The sequence below is a fragment of the Bubalus kerabau genome, chromosome 7 (assembly GCF_029407905.1).
Source record: "Bubalus kerabau isolate K-KA32 ecotype Philippines breed swamp buffalo chromosome 7, PCC_UOA_SB_1v2, whole genome shotgun sequence".
Lineage (NCBI taxonomy): Eukaryota > Metazoa > Chordata > Mammalia > Artiodactyla > Bovidae > Bubalus > Bubalus kerabau.
The window spans coordinates 120,936,435-120,959,615 of record NC_073630.1 but is presented as its reverse complement, the minus strand read 5'-3'; the positions used below and the strand labels follow the sequence as shown (position 1 = coordinate 120,959,615).

Sequence of the window (23,181 nt, the reverse complement as noted above, 5' to 3'; positions counted from 1 at the left end):
CAACGGTGCCCGAGGGTGTCAATTTCTCCACATCCTCACCAGCACTGGTTGTTTCCTGTTTAGGGGGATTTCTTGTTTTGTCTTTGCTCATGGCCATCGTCATGGGTGTGAGGTGGTGTCTCAGAGTGGTTTTGACTTGCGTCTATTTACATCATTTTGCAGATGTTAACACACACAGAAAAGTAGCGAGATGATCCGTACAAAGGACCCAAGTACCCACTGCCCTTCAACAGTTCAGGAATCTGGTTTCGTCTCTACCCCCACCCCCAGGTAATCTGAGAATGAGTTCTTCACACAAACCCTTTCAGCCGGATGTGCTTCAGTGTGTATTTCTAAAGGATGAGGAGACTTCAACAAAACAAAATCCCTAAAAATGGCCACCGCTAACCCACAACAGGCAGACTGGTGTCTTCCCGGTACCTGGTTTGTTCACATCAAGCCTAGGTGAGGCCTCCGTCGCCATCGACGCGTTTTCTGATTCATAGGCTGTGGGGAAATCAAGTCACCTCAAGCCCCCGCTGCCACCCCTGCACCCCCACACCCCCATAACAGAATTCCACTGCCCTCTCCACCCCTTGCCCCAGCCCGCCACACCCTGAATTGCTGGTGCAGCTGCACCCACCGCCCCTGTCTGCTCCAAGCAGGGGGTGGGGGGCCTGGTTCCTGGGGAGGGGGATTGATGGGCAGACAGTGAGCCTAGCCCAGGGGCAGGGGTCTGAGATGACACGCAGCAGGGGCACCGTGGCCCTCCGAGAATCCCAGGCCGGGACAAGAGGTGCAGTCAGACCGCAGACAGAGGACCCCAAGCCGGGCACAGGAGCCTGGCGGGACACAGGGGGGCGGCGGGCACACCAGGGCAGCCGGCCAGGTTCCGGGTGTGGGCACTGAGCAGGGCCTTGCCCGCCATCAGTTCCCCAGAGCCAGCAGAAGCCCCTGGCAGGGCCCAAGCCAGGGTGTGGCTCTGCCGTGTGCGCACCTCCGAACCCCAGCCCCTCCCACTGCTCACCTGGCCTCCTGGTGGGCGCGCCAAGGCCTCCGCGGCAGTTGGAACGTTTATCACCCACGTCCTTCACCGGCCCCTGCTCCTCGCCCGAGGGAGAGCCATTCGGATCTGCCCAAGCTGAACAATACAATATTTCTGTTGAGCTGTGAAGTTGATTAATAATTTGGAAATGAAATCAATACGGGCTCTGCTTTTCATTCCTGGAGTGCCCTGTGCCCGGGACACCACCGAGGCGGCTGAGGGCGGCGGGGCTTGGGCGGGGGTGCTGCCGATCTGCCGGCCGGACTTTTACACTCACTCTCCTGGAATTTTCTGGGGCAGCGGGAGCACCGTCAAGCTGCAAATGCCTAGGCTCAGTGGAGGACAGCCGTCGCTCCTTCACCTTGGGGTCCTTGCAGAGACCGCACCCCCCAACCCAGGACACAGGCCCCTCTCCCTGCGTTTCTCACTCTCACAGGGAGGCCAGGTCTGCACCTACCCCGCCTCCCTCGAAGCCTGGGCTTTGGTGGAGGCTCAGCCACACCCCCCGTGGCTTCCCTGAGCTCGCGATCACCCATGACCCCCAGATCGTCCCCCCCAGTCCCCCAGCAGCCCATCCCCCTCAGCCCCCCGGCAGCCCGTCCATCCTCAGCTCCCCGGTGGCCCATCCACCCTCAGCCCCCTGGAGGCCTGTCCACCCTCAGCCCCCCAGAGGCCCGTCCACTTTCAGCCCCCCGGAGGCCAGTCCATCCTCAGCCCCTGGCAGCCCATCCCCCTCAGCCCCCCGGCGGCCCGTCCACCCTCAGCCCCCTGGCACCCTTTCTCGCTGCAGCGCGCAGGGGCTCATCCTTCCCCAGGACCCTCAGGGCCAGCCCATTGCCCACCCCAGTACACCCAGCCCAGGGGCAGCCACGCCCATCTGTGCCCCGGAAGCCCCGGCTGCCCTCAGCCTGCCAGCTGTCCTCTCTGCCTGGGAAGGGGTGGGCTAGTCCTGTGGCTCCAGCCTCCAGACCCAGAGCTGCCTGAGGGAAGCCCCAGGGCAGAGGAGAGCAGGTACGCTTGAGGGGCAAGTGAGCAAGCGAAGTGGAGTGAAGGGACAGATGGACTGACGGCCCACTCAGGAAGGGCACGAGGGCCGCCCGGGGTCCACGGAGACCGTGACCTGGGGAACCAGGGGAGCCCCAGCCTGGGGGCCAGAGCAGCAAGGGACCCCACAGCGCCAGGCGGGGGAGAGGCCTGGAGGACCACAGGGAGCACGGTGTGGGGTTGCGCAGGTCAGGGGACGGGGGCCAGGCCTGAGGAGCTGCTCGCAGGGCTCAGAACGCACGCTCAGCTCAGAGTTGGTGACGTGAGCCGGCCGCTCCGCCGTCCTGCCCACCCCCAGCCACCCCAGAGTCCTGCCCAGACCGGCCTCCTAACTGCCCGCCCCGCGGCCCCTGCCCGTCCTGCCCAGCGCCTGGCCCGAGAGCTGCCCCTGGCCTCCTGGGAGCCAATCCCACCACAGCGGCTGCAGTGTCCAGCAGGCGGCTCTCAGAGCCCCGGCATGCCCCAGGGCACCAGGAAAGCTGCGGGTCCCCATCTCTGTGGCCGCCCCTGTTGCCCCTCCTGATGTTGCCAGGCATGGCCCGGCCTTGCCCGCTGGTGCCAGTGGCATGACTTTGACCCCTATCTGTGACCCTGGGCGTATTCGAGGCCAAGCACCTCACCTGGGAAATGGGGGCGCAGGTGAGCCACCCCGCGAGCAGTCTGGCACCCAGCCCACCCCAGCATGCAGAGGGGGAACCTGTTCACTTGCGCAGATGGGGCCTGGGTGTGGGGAACGCGGGGTCCGGCCCTGTGCCCCCGAGGCCCTCTTGCTGGAAGACTCCAGTCCGGGCACCGCAGCCTGAGGCCTAGCAGCCCACAGGCTGTCTGCCGCCACCGTCTGTCCCGGAGACCGACCCTCAGACCCAGACATCGGCCACGGGAGGCAGCTCCCGGGGTGGTGGCCCCCAGGCCCGCCAGCAGGGGCGCCCTGGCTCTGAGAGGGCAGCCAGCTCCCTGGCCCAACGCACTCTCACTTGCTGAGATGGCCGGGCACTGAGGCCCAAGCTGCAGTGGCTACGCCATACGGACCAGGTCCAGTGAGGAGGCCTGGGCACGGAGCCCTGGGCCTCATCAGAGCCCTGGGTCTCACTGGGGCCCTGGGTCTCATCAGCGCGGCAGACAGCAGGCTGGTGTGGAGCCGTGAGGGCCGCGCCTGCCCGGATCGGCACATCGGGAAGGCAGCCCAGCGGGCAAACAGGCGGTGGGTGAGTGCAGAGGCGGATTGGCTGCCCGGTGTCAGGGCAGCTCCCTGAGAACCAAAGTTCCTTGACCCCTGGGGGCGGGGGAGGCGTTTTATAGGAGCCATTGACCGGCAGCATTGATCCTCAAGAATGTATCGCACAAATCATTTTGCACTAAACTGCGGAATCGATGGAGAAATCTCCCGGAAAATTTATATTAAAAGTCTCTGTTTGCCTAAATGAGTTCCCTGTGCCCCATATTGAATATTTGGCTGATGAATTGAATGGGTTTAAATTTGAACATTGCAGACCCATTAAAGAATGAATTCTTAAATCAAATCCTGCCATTTATGATTGAAATGAGATTTCCTCTGCGAGGGACCAGCCGCTGTATAAATCAGCTATGCGTTTTATACTGAACCATAAACAAGATATAATTCTTTTAAATACACAACAGGTGCCTTAAATCTTTTGATGCATCTTGTATTTATCTGAAGTAGGGATTGCTGTATTTACACCGGGTCGTGTGGGGCCCTTGACAACGCTGCCCGTGAAGGTGAAGGTCTCCGTGCTGCAGGGCTGGGTCCTGCACAGGGAGGGAGGGAGGCGAAGTCCAGCCTGGCCGCCCACCAGTGCCCACAGCGCGGCCCCTCATACGTGCCTGCGGGCACACGACAAAGTGTACACAGTGCACACGTGCTCGAGCGCCTGAGCTTGCTTGAGGGACCCACACGCGCGCACGTGTGTGCAGGTGAACACAGCAGATGGGGAGGCACGCCTACCTGTGCACACACACGAACAAGCACGCACACACTGGCACATGCACGTGGCACTCGTACACACAGTAGAGTCACACACGCACACGTCACCCCCCACACGTCACCATCGCACGCTCCTGCACACACACAGACGTGAGCATGAGCACCCACGTGCACGCATGCTGTCCTATGATACACACGCCGGACACACACGTGCACACATCCACCAACAAGAGAAACCACACACGCACTCACCTCAAGGCTCGCCCAGGACCCGAGGGTCTCAGGCCACACCGGGCTGTTCTTGTGCCGCGGGGCCTTCTCAGTGCCGTGGGCTCTGCCGCACTGGCCTGATTCCAAGAGCCAAGAGAAGCCTCCCTGTCACGTCCTGAACTCCCGGCTGCCGCCCATGCCTGGCACCTACAGCCAGGTGCCTCCGGCCTCTGCATACCCACCTGTCCTCCAGGAAGAGCCTGGGTGGGCACCAGGAGCCTCTGAGTCATTAAAGATGCCAGCGGGGCATCCAGGAAAGCTTCCTGGGGGAGACGACACCAGTGCTGAGCCCAGGATGAGCGCGGTCTTCCTCCCTGGTCTGGGTCTGAGGCCAGCAGGCACGTCTCGCATGGACCGACCCTTCCAGAAACTCTCTTGGGCCGTCTGTGCATGGCCTTCAGCCACGCCCACGGGCAAGCCTCAAGGACTCCCAGCCCTCAGCTGACCACTTGGGCTGGAAGGGGCTCTGCTGCCCGTCAGCAGCAGGGGATCCCAAAGAAGGGCCCCCAAAGCCTCCCCAGCCAGTGAGGTGAGTGTCTGGAGTGTCAGATGGGGAGACTAAGGCTGGGGAGGGGGGGTGAGAGCTGCAGACACTCATCCAGAGGCTGGAACCTCCCCAAGAGGGGCTGGCGCAGGAATCCCTCCGGTCAGCCCCCAGGCCACATGCGCTGCCCCCAGCCTCCCTGCTCGCTCCAGAGCCCACTCCCACTGCCCTCTGCATCCTGGTGGTACAGCACATCCTGTCTGCCTGCCTGGACTGGGGGTCCCTCACTCCCTGGCACCACGCCCCGTCCCCCATTCTCAGAGCCTTCCGCCCTTGCTGGCAGCCCCGCGGAGCTCAGGTGCACACACCCAGCGGCCCCAGGCCCCCCCACCCCTCACCAGCATCCCACCTAGCCACCCCCCAGGCTGATTCTTGTGAAGCTAGCCCTCCCAGGCCCCCCTGCCCACCCCACCAACCCCCATGGCCACCTGCCCCCGCTGGGCTCCCACAATGGCCACGGCACACAGAGAAAGTGCTCAAAACACCATCCCGAAAATGCATCCAAATGGGTGTTTTTGAAAAGTACAACTCCCCCCACGAAAGGCCCCAGAAAGCCCCCCAGGCCTCTCTCATTGCTCAACACAGGCTGTTCCAGAAACAGAAGAGGGCAGGCCCCACCTTGCTGCCCAGACAACAAAACAAGCACACGCAGATGGCAGAGAGGAGATCAAACAGGGCCGAGACACATGTGTATGTATACACACAGCTGTGTGTGTGTGTACACGTGTGTGTGGTCAGAGGCATGTACACACACAGATGTGTGTGCTGTGTATATGCACAAAGGAGTGTACATGTGTGCATAGGTGTGTGTACATATATAGGTGTGTGCGTAGAGACATGTGCATGTACATATACAGTTGTGTGTATATGTGCACCTGTGTACATATGTGTGTGCATATACAGTTGTGTGTGTACACATCTGGACAGGTATATGTGTGTATACAGGTCTGTGCATGCACATGTGTACAGATGTGTGTGCATATACAGATTTGTGTGTACGTGTGTGTGCATATGTGTATTATGTCCAGGTGTGTGTGTATACACAGGCACACATGTGTGTACCACAAATACATTTCCATTTTTAATAAAATGCTTCTAACTGAACCCAGCAGTGTGTTCTAATGACAGCTTGCACTTCCTAGGTCAACATGGCTCAGCTCCATCAGGAGCCAAAGGGAGAAAAATGACATGAGCGTCTCAGATGAGGAAGTGTGTTTGGTGAGTTTAACATCTATCTGTATTTTGTTAAATCTCTTTAAAACGAGCCTTGAAAGGGGATTGGATTATTACACAGAGAAAGACTGAACTGTTTCCCCAGCTCAGGCCAGATGCAAAGATGTAGCCGTTGAGGCCACATCAGCAAGTTTTGGGAATGGATGTAAAAAAGTTGGAGAACCCAACAGAAGAAATGAGCAGGCAAATCACCGAGGGGAGAGCCGATAGGCTAACCCATTCAAAGGAGGTCGACCGACCAGGAATCAGATAAATGCAGATTCGGACACTCTCGTGCCCTGCAGAGCAGTGGGCTCCAAGGTCAGCTCAGAGCCGATGCCAGCAGAGACTGGCCAGCAGGTTTTGGAACCCATGCAGACCCCGGGCCCACATAGCCAGGGAGGGGCTCTGCCCCAGGGCAGTCTCATCCTGGGAGCAGTCAGGTCAGGGTGGCCAAGTGCCTGCCACCAGGAGAAGGGTGAGGGGGCGGAAGACGCTCCAGAACGGGTCAGGGGTGCAGCCACACTGGCCTTGTGGAGGGAGGGACACACGCGGGGGCCACACCCAAGCCCAAGCGTCCCTTCTCCGTTATCGCCCCGTGAGCTCGGACTCACTGTACCTGCCACTCCCCAGGAAACGCAGGGCTGCTCTTGCGGCCTCTGGCCCCGTGTTCTCGCTGATGGGTCGACACGGAACCTTGCTTCACGTGGGCTTGTGTTTAAAGATGGCTTCGCGAGCGCACTGTCACTGGCTCCGCCGCACTGACCCTGTGGGCAGCACCATCGCGCGGCCAGGACGGAGCCCACCCGGCACACGGGGTCCCCCATGGGGCCGGCCAGCCTCCTGCGCGCGGGGCCCATCCGGCCTCCTGCGCACAGATCACTGGGTGTGACGAGCTCTCGGCCGGGACCATGAAAGCCGCAAAGTCACCCCCGAAGCACGAGAGCGGAGACACACCCCGCGGGGGCGGGAAGACGGCTCTTCCAGGGGTGGGGGGCAGGGGCGACCTCTCCCGTGGCTCTACTCACGTCCATCTCCGGTGCCCTCGCGGGCTCCCCAGGGCCGACGGCGCAGACAAGCGGGGCCTCGCGAGCAGGTGGGCTTGCAGAGACAGGACCCTCGAGCGCTGGAGACTGCCACCGTCCACAAACCGCTCCCCACCCTGCTCCTCAGAGCCTGCCCACCAGCAACCCGGCGGGAGAGGCAGGCCGCCGGTGTCTGGAGGGCGTCCATTGACATTTTGGCAGAGAGCAGCTGACTGCATCTTGAGGCTCCAGCAGCTGGACCCCCGGCCGTCAGGCTGGCTCTGCTGCCCACCCTCTCTGGGGTGCTGAACGCACAGGCTTCCCGCCCGACCCCCAGGAAGGCAGGGAGATCCTCAGAGCATGGGCCACGGGCTATGACTTGGGAGCCTCTGTCACTAAAGGGAAGAAAGGGAGACTGGATGTCACGAGATGGTGAGACTAAAGGAAACAAGACAAAATAATGATAAAGTAAAATAAAACACGGGAGGCCGGCCTTGCACCTTCCGGGAAGGAAATGCTCCTGGAACTGCAGGGCGCTGGCTCAGCTCCGCGTCTGAGGTTGGAAGAGCCGGGGGGGGGGTGGGGTGGGGGGGTGGGGGGGGTGGGGTGGGGGGCCCGGCGGCCTGGACCAGCAGGGGGCAAGGAGGGGAGGTGGACGGGAGGGGTTCAGAGGCAGTTCTCCTGTCCTTCCCTGTGTAATTTCAGGTCCAAATGGCAAGCCAAGCTCTTGAGTTTGACGTGTATCATCTCAGTGGAGCTGTTTTCCAAACTGGCCTCAGTCAGTCAGTTCAGTCGCTCAGTTGTGTCTGACTCTTTGCGACCCCATGGACTGCAGCATGCCAGGACTCCCTGTCCATCACCAACTCCTGGAGTTTACCCAAACTCATGTCCATTGAGTCGGTGATGCCATCCAGCCATCTCATCCTCTGTCATCCCCTTCTCCCGCCTTCAATCCTTCCCAGCATCAGGGTCTTTTCAAGAGTCAGTTCTTCGTATCAGGTAACCAACGTATTGGAGTTTCAGCTTCAGCATCAGTCCTTCCAATGAATGTTCAGGACTGACTTCCTTTAGGATGGACTGGTTGGATCTCCTTGCCGTCCAAGGGACTCTCAACAGTCTCTTGTTTCCTCTTTGAGTTAATGGATATTTGAGGAAGAAAGAAAGAGATGAGACTGTTTTGACGGCTGAGCATGTTTCCTGCCTTCAGCTTCTGCTAGTGACGCCTAGTGCTGTTGTTACGTTGTAGCCAGAGCCTAAAAAGTGGTGGCTTCTGTTTGAAAATTTTACTGAGATAGTCTTCCTGGGGCACTTGATAGCTCCTTCTAGTAAATGTTCCCGAATTGCTTAAAGTGAGCTTCCCCGGTGGCGCTAGTGGTAAAGAACCCACCTGCCAAAGCAGGAGGGATAAGAGACTTGGGTTCCATCCCTGGGTTGAGAAGATCCCCTGGAGGAGAACATGGCAACCCACTCAGGTATCCTTGCCTAGAGAATCCCGTGGACAGAGGAGCCTGGAGGGCTACAGTCTGTGGGGTTTCAAAGAGTCGGACATGACTGAAGTGACTTAGCAGGCATGCACACAACTGCTTAGAGTAGGGGTCTTCTGCATGTCGAGTAGGAAGTTTGATGCACCTATACGTGGCTGTGTTCAATTCTCTCCATATAGGTTTGTTCAAATCCTCTGTACACACGTGAATTTTTATTTCCCGGTCTGCTCAAAGACTGTCGTCAAAGTTGTGGTCCTGTTGTGTTTTCTATGCTGTTAGAAGGGTTTTCTTTTCGATATTTTGATGCTATCCTGTTCTTCCCATGCAGCTTAGTGTCCTCAGTCTCTTCACCATGGAGTTTGGTGGTGGTAGTTGAGTCGCTAAGTCGTGTCCAACTCTCGTGACTCCATGGACTGTAGCCCGCCAGGCTCTTCTGACCATGGATTTCCCAGGCAAGAATCTGGAGTGGGTTGCCATTTCCTCCTCCAGGGGGATCTTCCCGACCCAAGGATTGAACCTGGGGAATCTGTGTCTCCTGCACTGGCAGAGGGATTCTTTACCCCTGAGCCACCAGGGAAGCCCCACTGTGGAGTCTGCCTCGTATTGAAGAAGTGTATTTTTCTCCTTTCTCACACTCTCTACCTTTAGTCGTACCTGGCCTGTGGACATTTGTGAAGGCCCAAAGACTCCCCTGCTCTGGACACAGCGTCTCCCTCTCCTCCCTGGAGTGTGGCCTGGACCCACTGGCAGCCAGACAGTGAAGGGGAGGGCTGCCTCCCACCCCCGCTGAGACCCCCGCAGACAGGAGCCACCAGGGGAGCGAGGCACCTGGAGACCCTGCCCCACTCGAGCCTGCAGACGGCGCGGGCCTAAGCCTGAAGCACAACCAGCTGGGCCGCCGCCAGGCCCAACCCACCGAAGCCAGGGCCCAGCCTGCGGAAGCCGAGGGGCGTGAGTGCTGGTTTCTTCAGCTGCTCGGTTTGGAGAGTCATCACACAGCGGAGAGTGACGAATCCAGCTGGGCGCCGTTCCTCCCCGGGGTCCATTCTAGGCGTGAACGTCAGCATTCCAGCAGGAAGCAGATGGGGCTTCCCCCGTCTCTGAACCGGCCCTCACCCTGGGGGCAGCTGCAACGGTAGGAAGGGGCGAGTCCAGTGAGCCCACAGACCCCCGGCGTGACGCCAATCTTGTGAGCCCTGGAGCCTGAGGCCCCAGGCGAGTGACAAGGACTACTGACCCTCAGAAGCCACGGATCGCAACAAGCTTAAACCAAACTAGTCTTGGGCATAATTCGCAATGTGGCCACAGGTAACTAACAGGTGCAGGAATTCTGAGAGGAGCTGTTGGAGCTGCCGGGAGGAATTAGCAACATCCCACGATACTAGGTCAATACACAAGACACGATCTCACTTCTGCCCGCGACCAGTCAATAATTAGGAAACAGAATGTTTAAACATGTTTAAATTAGCACCAAAAGTAAAATAGATGAGGATAAATTCAAATAAACTTGTGCAAGACCTGCACATAGATGACGGAGTCATGGACTGTGTGGGTCGGAAGACTCAGTCCCATCAGGATGGAAGTTCTTCCAGAATTGGTTTATAGAGTTAACACACCCAGCGATCGAACCTGGGTCTCCCACATTGCAGGCAGACTCTTTACTGTCTGAGCCACCAGGGAAGCCAGAGTTAACATAATCCTAATCAAAATGCCAGCAGCCTTTTTTGGTAAAAATGCTTGAAGCCTGGCCTAAATTTTTTGAAAGGAAAGGAGAAACTGGAGGATTTACACAAAGTGACGTCAAGACTTCCTGTAGGAACTTCCTTGGGGGTCCAGCGGCTCAGAATCTGCACTCCCCAGGCCGGGGGCCAGGGTGGGATCCCTGGTCAGGGAACTAGATCCCACAGACTGCAACAGAGATCCCCGTGGGGCAACTGAGACCTAGCCCAGCCAACTAATAAATAAACATTTTAAAAAAGACTTAACTGTAAAACTGCAGTAAGACAGATGGACCAACAGCCAGCAGGGCAGAGCAGAATCCAGAAGTGGACGTGGAGACACGTGGTCTGTTTATTTCTGATATTAGGGCTTGTTGACAGGGGAAGGAACATCTTTTCCAAAAATGGTGCCAAGGACTTTCCTGATGGTGCTGTGGATAAGAATTGGCCTGCCAATGCGGGGACACAGGTTTGACCCCTGGCTCTGGAAGGTTCCACACGCTGCGGAACAGCTAAGCCCGTGCTCCACAGCTCCTGAGCTGGTGCTATGGAGCCCGAGAGCTGCAACTGCGGAAGCCCGTAGACCTAGACAGACCTGCACTCCATACGTAACGAGAGGAGTCACTGCGGTGAGAAGCCCAGCACAGCAGGGAAGAGCAGCCCCCGCTGGCCGCAACTAGAGAGAGCCCATGCACAGCAACCAAGGCCCAGCACAGCCAAAAATAAATGAATAAACCAAAAATTCATAAATGGTGCCGGGAGTAGCGAGTCAGTGTTTGGAGAGAGGGACAGCCCTGCTTCCTCGAAACACATCCCAGATTCATGCATGACAGGTCATGGCACAGCATGAAAGCCAAGGCTACCGGTCCTGAAGACCCCAGGACGGCTGCTCTGGGACTTGGGGGCTGTTTAGAGACTCATCCGCAGTGACTTGTCTGTGGTTAAGGGTCCGTTTCTGGAGCTCCCCAGAGGTGATTAGAATGCAGGGTACCCACATGTGCAAACCTGGCCTCCCTTCAGCCCCTTCTCCTGCCCCTGTTTGTAAGGCACTCATTACAAACTGATTCCTTTCCACTTGCCAGAACCACGTGGCCCAGAATTCAGAGGCCGCTGGATGGGGACCTTCGTGTCTGCCTGGCCTTGCTGGCCCGTCCTTCCCGCCAAGGTTCTGGCTCCCCTGGCTCTGTCTTAAGGACTTCCTGCGGCCCATTTTCCAGGGCGGTGGCCAGTGTGACGGTCCCTCGCCCTGCTCTATCCTGAAGTTGACCGTGCCTGGCTCTCTGCGTCTGAGCACAGAGACACCACTCTGGAAGTGCACTCCCGGGAGGCAAGGTGGCCCCTCGGGGATGACCCCTCTGTTTTGTGCCAGAACACGAGGAAGGGACGGTGAGATGGGCGCCCCCACAGCCAGACACACGGGGAGGTGCCGTGGGGGCACTGGGACGCCAGGGGGCCCAGGACCTTGGCCGGGCTGAGCCCAGACAGGGGGATTGGGGTCAGGGCAGAGGGGACCCCTCCCTCCCCAGCTGGCTCAGGGTCAGCCCTGCCTCTCGCCCTCCCCACCCACCAGCCCGTCTCCCACCCCTGGTCTCTCATCCCTGTGTTTATGTCATCGTATTATAGACTGCGTCAGCACCTCATGAAAGCCACCTTGTTTTCCTGAAATAAACCAGTGGCCACGTGACCTCGGCCATGGCGGTTGGGTGGAACGGCCCCTCCTGCTGCAGTGAGCCCCATGGGATCTGCCCTGAGCCCCCTGCTCTGTCCAGGAACAATGAGCTGCTCCCACACACGGTGGGTCCTCCTCAGCTCCTGCCTCGCCCAGGAGCTGTGCCTCCAGCGCCAGCAACACTCCGCCAACAGTAAGTAGCGCTGCTAAGTCAGCTGTTCATGTCTCTCCCACGAGACCAGAGTCGGAGAAGGCCAAACCAGGGTGGTCTGGGGGTCCACAGCCGTCAGAGACCCAGGCACCTCTGTCCTTCTGCTCCACATCCTCGCACATGGCTTCCTGCCTCGTGGTTCAAAACAGCTGCCAGAGCCCCAACTACCACATCTCTGTTTAGGAAGCAGGAAAAAAAGAAATGCAAAGAACAGGGGAGTGCTTTTCCCAGGTGCTTGTAGTCACTCAGTCGTGTCCAACTCTTTGTGACCCCGTGAACTGCAGTACGCCAGGCTTCCCTGTCCTTCACTACGTCCCCAAGTTTCCTCAAACTCATGTCCATCGAGTCAGTGATGTCATCCAACCATCTCATCTTCTGTCGCCCCTTCTCCTCCTGCCCTCCGTCTTTCCCAGCTGAATCAGCTACGTTTAAGGAGCCTTCCCAAAGCTCTGTCCAGCACTTGTACTCACACCCCCTCAGTAGGCCTCCACTGTACGGCCACACACAGCTGCAGGGAACATCGGGGCCCAGGGAAGGCGGCTGGCTTGGCCGGGAGGAGTGTGAGTGCAGCAGCTTGGGATGGGGCCTGGGGGCAAGTCTGTCCCCACCCAGCAGAACTTGAGGACGGGGCCTGGGATGAGCCCCCACAGCCCTGCCCGAGAATACAGACCAGCACCCGCTCCTCCCTGCCGGACTTGGGCAGACCCCAGGCCTTCCTCCTGGTTGTCCCGAGGCCCCACCTCTGAAGCTCCATGACCCCAGCAGGGCCTTCAAGGACCAGCAGGATCCGCAGATGGGGGCAAACAGCTAGCCTTGACAGTGTCTGTCACTGCCCAGGGGCGAGGGCCTGCCGACCCCCTGAGGTCGCTCAGGACACGACAGCCTCGGGTCTCTGTCCGGCCCTCATGATGGGCAAAGCTCAGGCCTGGGTGCCTGGGCCAGAGGCCGATCTGCCTGGAGTGGCCCTTCAGCGGGGCTCCTTCTCGGCCCCCACCCCCGCCCTGCTCCCCGACCACTGGACCCACTGGGCAGCCGCACAGATCCCGCCCACACAGGCTCAGCTTCACTCTGGTCCAGCCCGGATGCCAGCACTTGGGGTCTCCATGGAGGGTCCCCGGGAGCCCTCACCCAGGCCTGGGGTCAGCAGGCAGCACCCCCAGAGCGCCTGGGAAAGGGGGCCAGTCAGAGCCCCACCACCCCCCACCCACCTCACAGCTCAGCAGGAGCCCCCTCTCAGGGGTGCAGCCAGAGAGGACTCCGTGCTTTGCCCGGGTCCCTCACCCCAAGCCACAGTGGAGGCCCCATGTCATCCTGCTGAACCAACGGAGAGACAGTACAGAGGTGAGCTGCCATGGCCTTGCAGCTGGATGGCCTCCCGCAGCAACCCAGCCACCCTGAGACGCGTGGACTGAGCAAGCCCAGCTCACGGAATCGCGGTGCCCAGGGCAGGGACGCTCCAGGCGACTCCCAGGACCCCCCAAGCTCTGTGTCCAGCACTGGTCAGCGCTTTCCAGGGCCAGGGCCCCCACCCCGCTATGAGGGGCGGCCAGGCGCCCAGGAGGGTGGGCGGGTGTTCAGCTCCCTGTGGGGACTGCAGCTGCGAGGCTGGTGGCCACGCTCCCCTGGACACACGCCCTTCGGCCCGCCACTTTTTGGGGGTCCACTGGCCGCCCACCTTCCCCCCCAAGGCGCCCAAGGCCCGCTGGCCCCTCCCACGGCGGGCGGCGGCTGTGCCGGTGACCTTGTGATAACCCGAGTGCCATCCGTCAGCGGCCGGCCGCCAGGCTCCGGAACACTGCGGCAGCTCATCTGAATTCAAATTACCCTGGGAGACGCGCGGTGCCAGCCATAACTCAGCGCGGCGGGGGGAGCGCGGCCGCAGATCGGACATTACCATACATTCCTGGGGCGTCGGACAGGGCTGCTAATGAAAATATCAATCAAAAACTCGGCTGACTTAATGGTCAATTTAAATTAATTAATTGGGGAGGAGAAAAAAGTCGAGGGGGTAGCGCTGACGGCCCGTCTCCTGTGGGCGGCGAGAAGCCTGGTGCCTGGTGGGGCGCAGCCCCCAGCCCGGGAGACAGGCATCCTCTCCCGGGACCCCCAGGACCCCCAAGTGCCCCCGCCTGGGAAGAGGGGCAAGGCCTGACCTCTCTGCCGCGGGCCGCCCGTCCCACTGTCCGGATTCCCCGTCCACGGAGACAGCAGGCCGCCTCCTGCCAGGTGCCCCTCCGAGGAGCTGAGGAGCAGAGAGGCTCCTTTTCCCAGCAGGACAGGGCAGGTCTGGCAGAGGGCGGGAGAGCCACCTGCAGCTCAGGTCAGCTCGCCCCCTGGACACCATGCCCCATCCTCCCGTCCGTGAAAGCGGGTAGGGGCGACCACTGCCCCCGCGCCCCTTGCGAGGGTCAGGGAATTGTCTTTGACGCACAGAGAGAGAGGGCAGGCCCCAGCGCACAGCCCACCATGCCCAGATGGCAAAGCCTGTGGGGACATGAGACCGTCCGGCGTCCCTCTCAGCCAAGTGGCTGTGGGAAAGGCTTCCAAGGCCCTGGGCAACAAGACAACAGGGCTCGAGGGACCCAGAGGGACCCACAGCTCAGCAGGGGAATCGGAGCTCGACAGACCCCAAGGCCCAGGGGCAACCACAGAGCAGCCAGCTGCCCATTGGGGGGAGGGCCAGGGGAAGCGGTATCCCAGGCAGGACCCTCAGGGAGACGTCCACCGCAGACCCCCACAGATGACGGGCCTTCTACATCCTCAGGAGCAGCAACAGAGCCCTCCAGAGAGGACATAGTGACAAAGCCAGGCTGGCCTCCCTGCGGCCGCCTGCAGATCTCACCAAGAGAAGGCTGGCCCTGGGGTGCTTCCCAGATGCCAGGGAGGGTCCTTCTGGCCGCGGGCACTCACCCAGAGCCCTTCCTGCAGGAGTATCTCGCCCATGGTCGAGAGGCACGCAGCATCCAGGGTCTTGGTCCGAGTGGTCAGGGCCAGGGCACGCTGGGGCAACATGTGGATTGAGAGGAGGCGGGAAACTGGAGTCTGAGACCAGGCTCTGGCCCCCAGGGCAGGGTCCCGCGGTGCAAGTCCTCTGGGAGCCCAACCAGGTGCCCTTCCCCACCAAGACTCAGGGCGTGGCATCCACTCACCTGACCAGTGGTCCTGAGGGGCACCGTGCACCGGGGCCTGTGTGGTCTATGCTGGACCCAGAGGGATACACTGGTCCCCAGGCCTGGCCTTTGGGCTATCCCTCACACAGCAGGATCACAATGGAAAGCTGACCGACACGCAGGGCAGGGAGGGCTGAGGCCAGCCCGGGGAAGGCTCGCGAAGACCCTGCACGGATCCAGGTGGGGATTGGGGGTGGGGGGGCCAACCAGGAGGGCTGAGGCCACAGGGAGGCTGAGGGGGGGGGTCCCTGAACCCCGCAATGCTAACGTGAGTAGAGACAGGCCCTCGGCCTCACCCTCACCACACGGATCTCAGGCCCTCGCCTCGGCCTCTGGGTGACAGGCGCCACAGGACAGGGGTCACCTGGCCGCTGAGGTCGGGCCTGGAGCGGAGCCCGGAAAGCAGGAGGACAAGAGGAAACAGGTAACCAATAGGGCCCCAGGGCTGCCCACGTCCCCGCCCGCCCCCGGTCCCGCCCCAGCCCCCCACCCCTACCCCCCGACCCCGCACCGGCCCCCGCCCCCGCCCCACCCTTGCCCCGCTCCCGCGCCCCCCCACGGCCCCCGCGCGCCCCCCCACGGCCCCCGCCCCGCCCCAGGCCCCGCCCCACACGGCTCCCCCGCCCCTGCCCCGCCCTCACCCCGCCCCGCCCCCCAGGCCCCGCCCCGCCCCAGGCCCCGCCCCAGCCCCGCTCGGCCCGCGGGCCTGCCCCCGCCCCACCCTTGCCCCCCCCACCCTTGCCCCGCTCCCGCGCCCCTCCTACGGCCCCCGCGCGCCCCTCCACGGCCCCCGCCCCGCCCCAGGCCCCGCCCCACACGGCTCCCCCGCCCCTGCCCCGCCCTCACCCCGCCCCGCCCCCCAGGCCCCGCCCCGCCCCAGGCCCCGCCCCACACGGCTCCCCCGCCCCTGCCCCGCCCTCACCCCGCCCCGCCCCAGGCCCCGCCCCACACGGCTCCCCCGCCCCTGCCCCGCCCTCACCCCGCCCCGCCCCCCCTACTCCCACGGCCCCCGTCCTGCCCCGCTCCCGCCCCCGCCGCCAGAACCAGGACCGGGCAGCTCCAGCGTCCATGAACCTCGCAGGATCTGGTGCCCGCGGGACCGGACTCTCAGCCCACAGGAGACTGGCGGCGGGAGCAGCAGGGGAGGCTGGTGCCACGTTCAGGTGACCTCTCAGGAGGGGGTGGGCGCGTCAGGGTGAGACGTGAGGAGGGCCGGGCATCAGGGACAGGGGAGGCTGGGCTGGGCTTCCAGTTCCGGTGGGGTTTGCGGGCAGCACTGGGGCACCACGGCGGTTCCGGGGAGGCCCGGACAGTCTTCCCCACCCGGCCCACCTCCAAGGGAAGGACCCGCTGCCTCTCCCGGGCCTGATGCGCGAGGGAGGCCTCGCGGCCCCCACCGGCAGGGAAAGTGGGGGCCGCGTTTGCTCATGGACTGTTAGGGCCCAAGCCCCCGAGGGTCGCGCTGTCAGACTGCTGCCTCTTGCCTCACCAGGACTCCTGACAGCCCCTGGCTGGGAAGTCACCCAGCCCGCCCTATGTTCCCAGCCACCCAGGTCCCCACCGGCCAAGTCCCGAGGACACAGGGCCTTCCTGGCCCAGCAGGCAGAGGGGACACCGCTTCCACCTTCGAGCCCAGGGCCCTGCCGAGGCCACAGCAGCTGCTTAGCTGGTGGCACCGCCCTTGACTAGCTCCCGCCATCGCCGACACCTAGTTGCAGGGAAATCCCAGGACACACACATGCTAGCGTCTCTACTCCAGTAACCGAAGGATCGAGGCTCCAGGGGCCCAGACTGAGAACCCTGCAGGGCCCACCCGCCCTGCCCTCTCCCCATCCGTCCTGGGTCCCCTCCTACGTATCCTCCTAGCACACGTGCTGAACTCACTGACCAGACAGGGCCAGTGTCCAGGCTGAGCCAGGGGCCCCCAAGGCTGCCGTTGGGGAGGGGGGGCCAGGCAAAGGGGGCGCAGGAGAGGGGGGCAGGCAGAGGGGGTGCAGGGGAGGGGGGGCAGGCGGAGGGGGTGTGGGGGAGGGGGGCCAGGCAGAGGGGGTACGGAGGAGGGGGCCAAGCAGAGGGGGCCTGAGATGGGAGCCAGGCGAAGTGGCCCCAGGCCCTCACCCCCAGCGCTGGCCCAGAGAGCAGCTGCTCCCAGAATCTCCACTCGGCAGAGCGGCTTCTCCCGAGTTCAAGCAGCAATTTGGTGGTAGCCTGGGTCTTGAACCTCAATTTCCCCAGCCCTTCTGGGAGCCCACTCAGCATTCAGTGACCCCTGAATGTTAGGGCTGCGTGAGTCCCATGGCCTTAGGCAAGCCCCTCACTCTGGAGTCAGAGTCCCATCTGTGAAGTGCACTGTCCATTGACCAGGGCTGGATTCAGTAAGCCCAGCGGACACACCCACAGCCACGGGGGCCAAGCCCACAGCCATGGGGCCACACCCACAGCCCACCTGGCCACACCTACAACTCGCCTGCCTCACCCCACCCGGGGCTCCTGCTTCCCTGACAAGCCCCTAGACATCTGGGCCTCCTTGGGGTTGGGCATCCCATCCTGTCTACACCCCCAGGGTGCCCAGCACTCTAGGGAGTGGTACTGATGCCCTCCCTAGACCCAACCCTCTTTAGGAAGGAGGAAGAGGCCCAGAAGCCCTAAGGGCACTGAAGTGGGTGGGCCTGGCGGGGGACACCATCGCTGCCACACTTGGTCCCCAGGGTCTGCCCACACCCACCCACCCCCGGGCTCCAGACCCGTGCCGGCCTGCCCACCGGCCACCAGGCCGGCCAAGGGCTCGGCCACCGCCGGGGCGATCTTTGCTGCCACCCAGTGGCTGTCAGGGGCAGCGCAGGTGGAGCCATAGGCCGCCGCAGGAAAACCCAGCCACAGGGTGAGTGACCAGGGGCCTCCTGGAGCCAACCGGCATCCTGGACGTGCACCCTGGAGGCCCAGCCAGAGGGCAGCTGGGGGCCAAGGGGCATACGCAGCTGCTTCCCTGGGCCCCGGCCCCTGTCCACACTATCAGGAGAATGAGTTTTGTCCATGTGGGGACACCCGGCCCAGAACCCGTCCCCCTGCCTCCCAGGGGTCTTTTTCTCTCCCTGGGAAGCCCCCACTGTAAGAGTCCACTTCCCTGAAAAGTCCAGAAGGGGCAAACCGCAGAACCAGAGCAGGCTGGAGTGGTGATGGCCAAGGACGGGGGCTTCTCTGGGGCCACAGGGAGCTGGCTGGAGGCGGTAGCCACACAACCCTATCAGTGTGCTGACTGTCGCTTTGAAATGGTTAATTTCATGTAACATGCATTTCATCTCAAAAACAAGTTTTAAAAAGACAATTAGGTAGCTTGAATGTGTAGTAATGTATGCAGTTAACACCCAAATCAATAAATCCCGTATGCTAAGAATAAAAAGATGTCTCAGTGTAAGACTTTTAGGAAAATAACATCAGAGCAGTAAGACTTCTGTCCCGTGGCTGTCACGTCCACCCGGCCTCGGCCCCTCACCTGTACCTGCCCACCTGTGCCCACCCAAGCTCCCCACAGCCTCTCCCCAGGGACGTCCCGGCTGCGCAGGGGCTGTGATGTGCCCCCTCACCCGGCGCTGCCTCAGCAAGGGTCTCCATCCCCCCGCCTCCCAGGGGTGCATGTGGCCTGGGTCTTGCCTGGGACTGGCAGGGCTGCATTCAGCCCAGGCACCACAGACACTCTCCCTGCTACAGTCGGTACAGTGCTGCGGGCCTCATTTGTCATCTGTCACCACGGCTTCTTGTTCCCGGAGCAAGTTCTCAGCTGAATGGGGAGCTCCCTGGGGAGGGACCCCAGCACGGGGCACACAGAGGAGCCAGAGAATGGTGCCTGAGCTGAAGAGGTGTTCGCTGGGCAGAGGGCGGCCTCTGAGATGCCCCACGGCCCCCACCTCCTGGGCTCACAGGGAGCGGGGGTGCTGCAGAGGGCTGGGCAGCCAAGGGAAGCTTGCCGCTTGTGAGCTTCCTTGGGGGGCGAGGAGGCGCCATTGGGTGGGGGGCGTATGCAGGGACCCTGACAGCGCATGACAGGACTGTCAACATCCTGTGCGTAAAACGAGCCTGCCTGTGCCCGAGAAGAGGACAGAAAACTAAGAGGGCAGTGCCAGAACTAAACTGACCAAGGTCCTGGTGTAGCAGGGGGAGGCAAAGACCTGGCTGACCTTCAGACTTTGCAAGACAAGGATGCTTCTCATGGCAGTGGGGTGCCCCCTTGCAGAGCAGAAACAGGAGTCCTGGGGTCACAGCTAGGAGAGGGAGACAAAGGGTGCAGGACCCAGTGACAGAAGATCGACAGTAAGTGAAAAAATAAAAGCAAAAACACATTTCTCCAGGTCAAGCTGGAGGCGGGACTAAGAAAATCACTCTGGTCTGTTCACCAAAGAGCTACCAAACAAGGTTACCAAAAGATTTAACACAAAAGGATGTAAAAATATACCCCTGCTGACATCCCCTTCTGGTCAGAAGGCTGAGGATGGTGAAGCCCTCAGCTCCTGACGAGAAGACAACTCGTCACCACTCAAGCTGGGGATGCCGGGAGAACTGAAGTCTGCAGAGAGACGAGCCTGTCGAGGACACCCAGGGTGGGTGCCGGGCTGGCCCAGGGGGTCTGCCCGCAGGGATGGGGGCTCGGAGGGCTTGGTCAACCACCCAAACTATCAAGCATCTAACATACAAGGAGCCGGAGGCCCCGAGGACAGGAGAGGGGAGACTACAGAAAAGTCTAACAACCCACTAAGCTCAGAAGCTAGTTGAAACAGCAGCAACCATGCAAGATAAATACAAAGAAAAACCATTCCTGGATAGAGCCAACTGCTGAAAGCCAAAACTAAAGAGAAATTCTCAAAAGCTTTTTTTAGAAAAAGAGAGACGCCTTACAGTGCGGCAGCAACAAAATTACTTCTGACCGTTCACCAGAAACTATGCAAGCCAGAAGACAATGGAACTGCTTCTTTGAAGAAGGAGGGACTTCCCTGGGTGTCCAGCGGCCCAGGCTCAATCCCCGGTCAGGAAACTAGGTCCCACACGCCACAGCCAAGGTTCCTGCACGCTGCAGTGAAGAACAAAGACCCACGTGCTGCCACTAAGGCCCAGCACTACTAAATAATTTTTTAAAAATTTAAGTTTATAAAATAAGAAAGGAAGGCGACAAAGCAGAATTCCATGTATAACAAAGCTGTCCTTCAAAAATTAAGGCAAAATGAAGACATTTTCAGATAAATGAAAGCGAGCCATCACACCCACAATTACAAGACATGCCAAAGGGAGGTCTTCAGGCTGAAGACAAATGATACCCAGTGAAAACTCAGGTCTACTGGAAGGAATGAAGGCCATCAAAAGTGCTGAATGTGGCAATCCAAAGGGATATTATAGCTATTTTACTAATACACAAAATTAAGTTTAATCAAAATTATCAGTAGAGACAAAGAGGGTCAATTTGTAACTATAAAAGATTCATTTTGAGGCTTTCCTAGTGGCTCAGTGGTAAAGAATCTGCCCACCAATGCAGGAGACACAGGTTCCATCCCTGATCCAGTAAGATCCCACGTGCCTCAGAGCAACGAAACCCGTGCACCACAGCTAGTGAGTGTGCGCTCCGGGGCGTGTGGGCCGCAGGTCCTGAAGCCCGAACAGCCTCAGGCCCAAGCTCCACAACAGGAGAGGCCGCTGCGGTGGCAGTGAGAAGCCCACACCCCACAACTAGAGGACAAGCAGCCCGAGCAGCAACAGACACCCAGCACCGCCAAAAATAAATACATACATAAAATTATTTTTAGAAAAGATTAACTGGAAATATATAATTCTAACGTGAATGCAGCTACCAAGCTTCAAGGAGAAACAGACATTTCCACCATCATAGAATCTAACACGCTATCAAGACTTGATTCATCAGGTAGACAAAAAATTTCAATAGAGATAAAGACTTGTACAATAAATCTAGATCTTACAAACAGATAGAATACTACATCTTCAGAATATTCTTTTCAAGCACAGGCAGAACAGCTATAAAAACTGCCCCTACGTCAGGCCATAAACTTCTAATACATTTCCTACTATCATGCAGGAAAGTTAAATATCAGCAACAAAATAGAAAACAGACAGTCTCCACAGGCACCAGCCCCTGCCCCCGTAGGGAAGGCTAACTACCCACACAACAGCAAACCCCGGGTGCCGGCTGGGGCGTGGGCAAACTGGACCCTGTGCACTGCTGATGGGAATGCAGAGGGCACAGCGGCTGGAGAACACCGCGGAGACTCCTCGAAAACTAAGCAGAGCGTCACTGCAGGGTCGTCATTCCCTTTCTGGACACGCACCCCGGAGGATTACAAGCAGGGTCTCAAAGGGGTTTCGGTGCCCTGTGTCCACAGCAGCACGCTCTCCGCAGGCACGAGGTGGAGGCTACCACGGCACCCGTCCACAGAGCAGGCTGTGCTGCAGCCTCGGGCAGGAAGGGGACGTGGACACCTGCCACAAGGATGAACCTTGAGGACATTGTGCTGAGTTCAGGGACGTAAGTCAGTCACCAAAAACACAAAAACCAAATGCTGTGTGGTTCCTCTTACCCGAGTCACCTAGAATAGTCAAATCCACAAAGTAGAGGGGTGTGAGGCTGGGGGAGGGAGTGGAAAGTTGAGCGGGTGCAGAGTTCAGCTGGGGAAGATGGAGGCGCTCGGAGTGGACGGTGGTGGTGGCTGACCAGCAACATGAACGCACTTACTGCCTGGAGTGTGAAACAGAGAAGCAGAGAGGCTTCCCTGGTGGTCCAGTGTCTAGGACTCTGCACGTGGGGTCCCGGGTTCAATCCCTGGTCAGGGAACTAGATACACATGCCGCAATGAAGACCCAGTGCAGCCAAACAAGTAAATACAATATTTAAAATAACTAAAAAACAGAAATAGATTTATAGACGTACAAAACAAATGTGGTTACCAGGAGGGAAGGTGGACAGGATAAATCGGGAGATTGGGATTGATAGACACACAGTATATCTACTACATGGGCTTCCCTGGTGGTGAAGAACCCATCTGCAATGTGGGAGACCTGGGCTCCATCCCTCGGTCAGGAAGATCCCCTTGGAGGAGGGCATGGCAACCCACTCCAGTATTCTGGCCTGGAGAATCCAATGGACTGTATAGTCCACATGGACACGACTGAGCACGGCACACAGCACATCCCTACCATATATAAAGCAGACAATAAAGATCTACAGTATAGCCCAGGGAATTATCCTAGGTACCCTGTAACGCCTTCATGTGGAGAGTCTGAAAAAGAGGGGATATACATGTAACAGAGTCACTTTACTGTACAGCTGAAACTAACACATGGTAAGTCAGCTATAATCCAATACATTTTTTAACTGGTTAACATGGTAAATATTGCACGTACTTTGCCACGATCAAAAAACTGGAGCCAGGGTTGTTTTCTATAACTTAACTAGTTAATGCATTTATTCATCATTTCCGGTTTTGCTGGGCTCTCTCTGGTCATGCTGAGCGGAAACGACTCTCCGCTGCAGTCTGCGGGCCTCTCCTGGGGCACAAGCTCAGCACGGACTTTAGTTTCTCCCCGACAAGTGGAATCTCCCCGGACCAAAGACTGAACCCACGTCCCCTGCACTGGATTCTGATCCACTGGCCATCAGGGAAGTCCAAGACACAGTCTTTAAGGAAGTGACTAAAACGAGGCCCTGAGGGTGGGCTCTGATCCAGTGCTGCCTGGTGTTCTTACGGGGATACGCAATGAGGACACAGACACTCAGCGGGAGAGCCCGTGAGGACACAGGGTAGAGATGCCGTCTACACGGCCAGGAGAGGCCTCGGGGGAGCCCGCCCCGCCCGCACCCTGACCTGGGACTT

At 59.8% G+C, this 23,181-nt stretch overlaps 1 long non-coding RNA gene across 1 annotated transcript; it reads right to left on the bottom strand.

Moving 5' to 3' along the window:
• Nucleotides 1-386: 386 nt before the first annotated feature.
• On the bottom strand, nucleotides 387-2,899 carry LOC129657409 (uncharacterized). The gene is made up of 3 exons (XR_008716701.1): nucleotides 2,766-2,899; nucleotides 1,007-1,111; nucleotides 387-486 (listed from the first exon to the last, which is right to left on the bottom strand). It is a non-coding gene; the product is annotated as an uncharacterized LOC129657409 (long non-coding RNA).
• Between the last annotated feature and the right edge of the window lie 20,282 nt (nucleotides 2,900-23,181).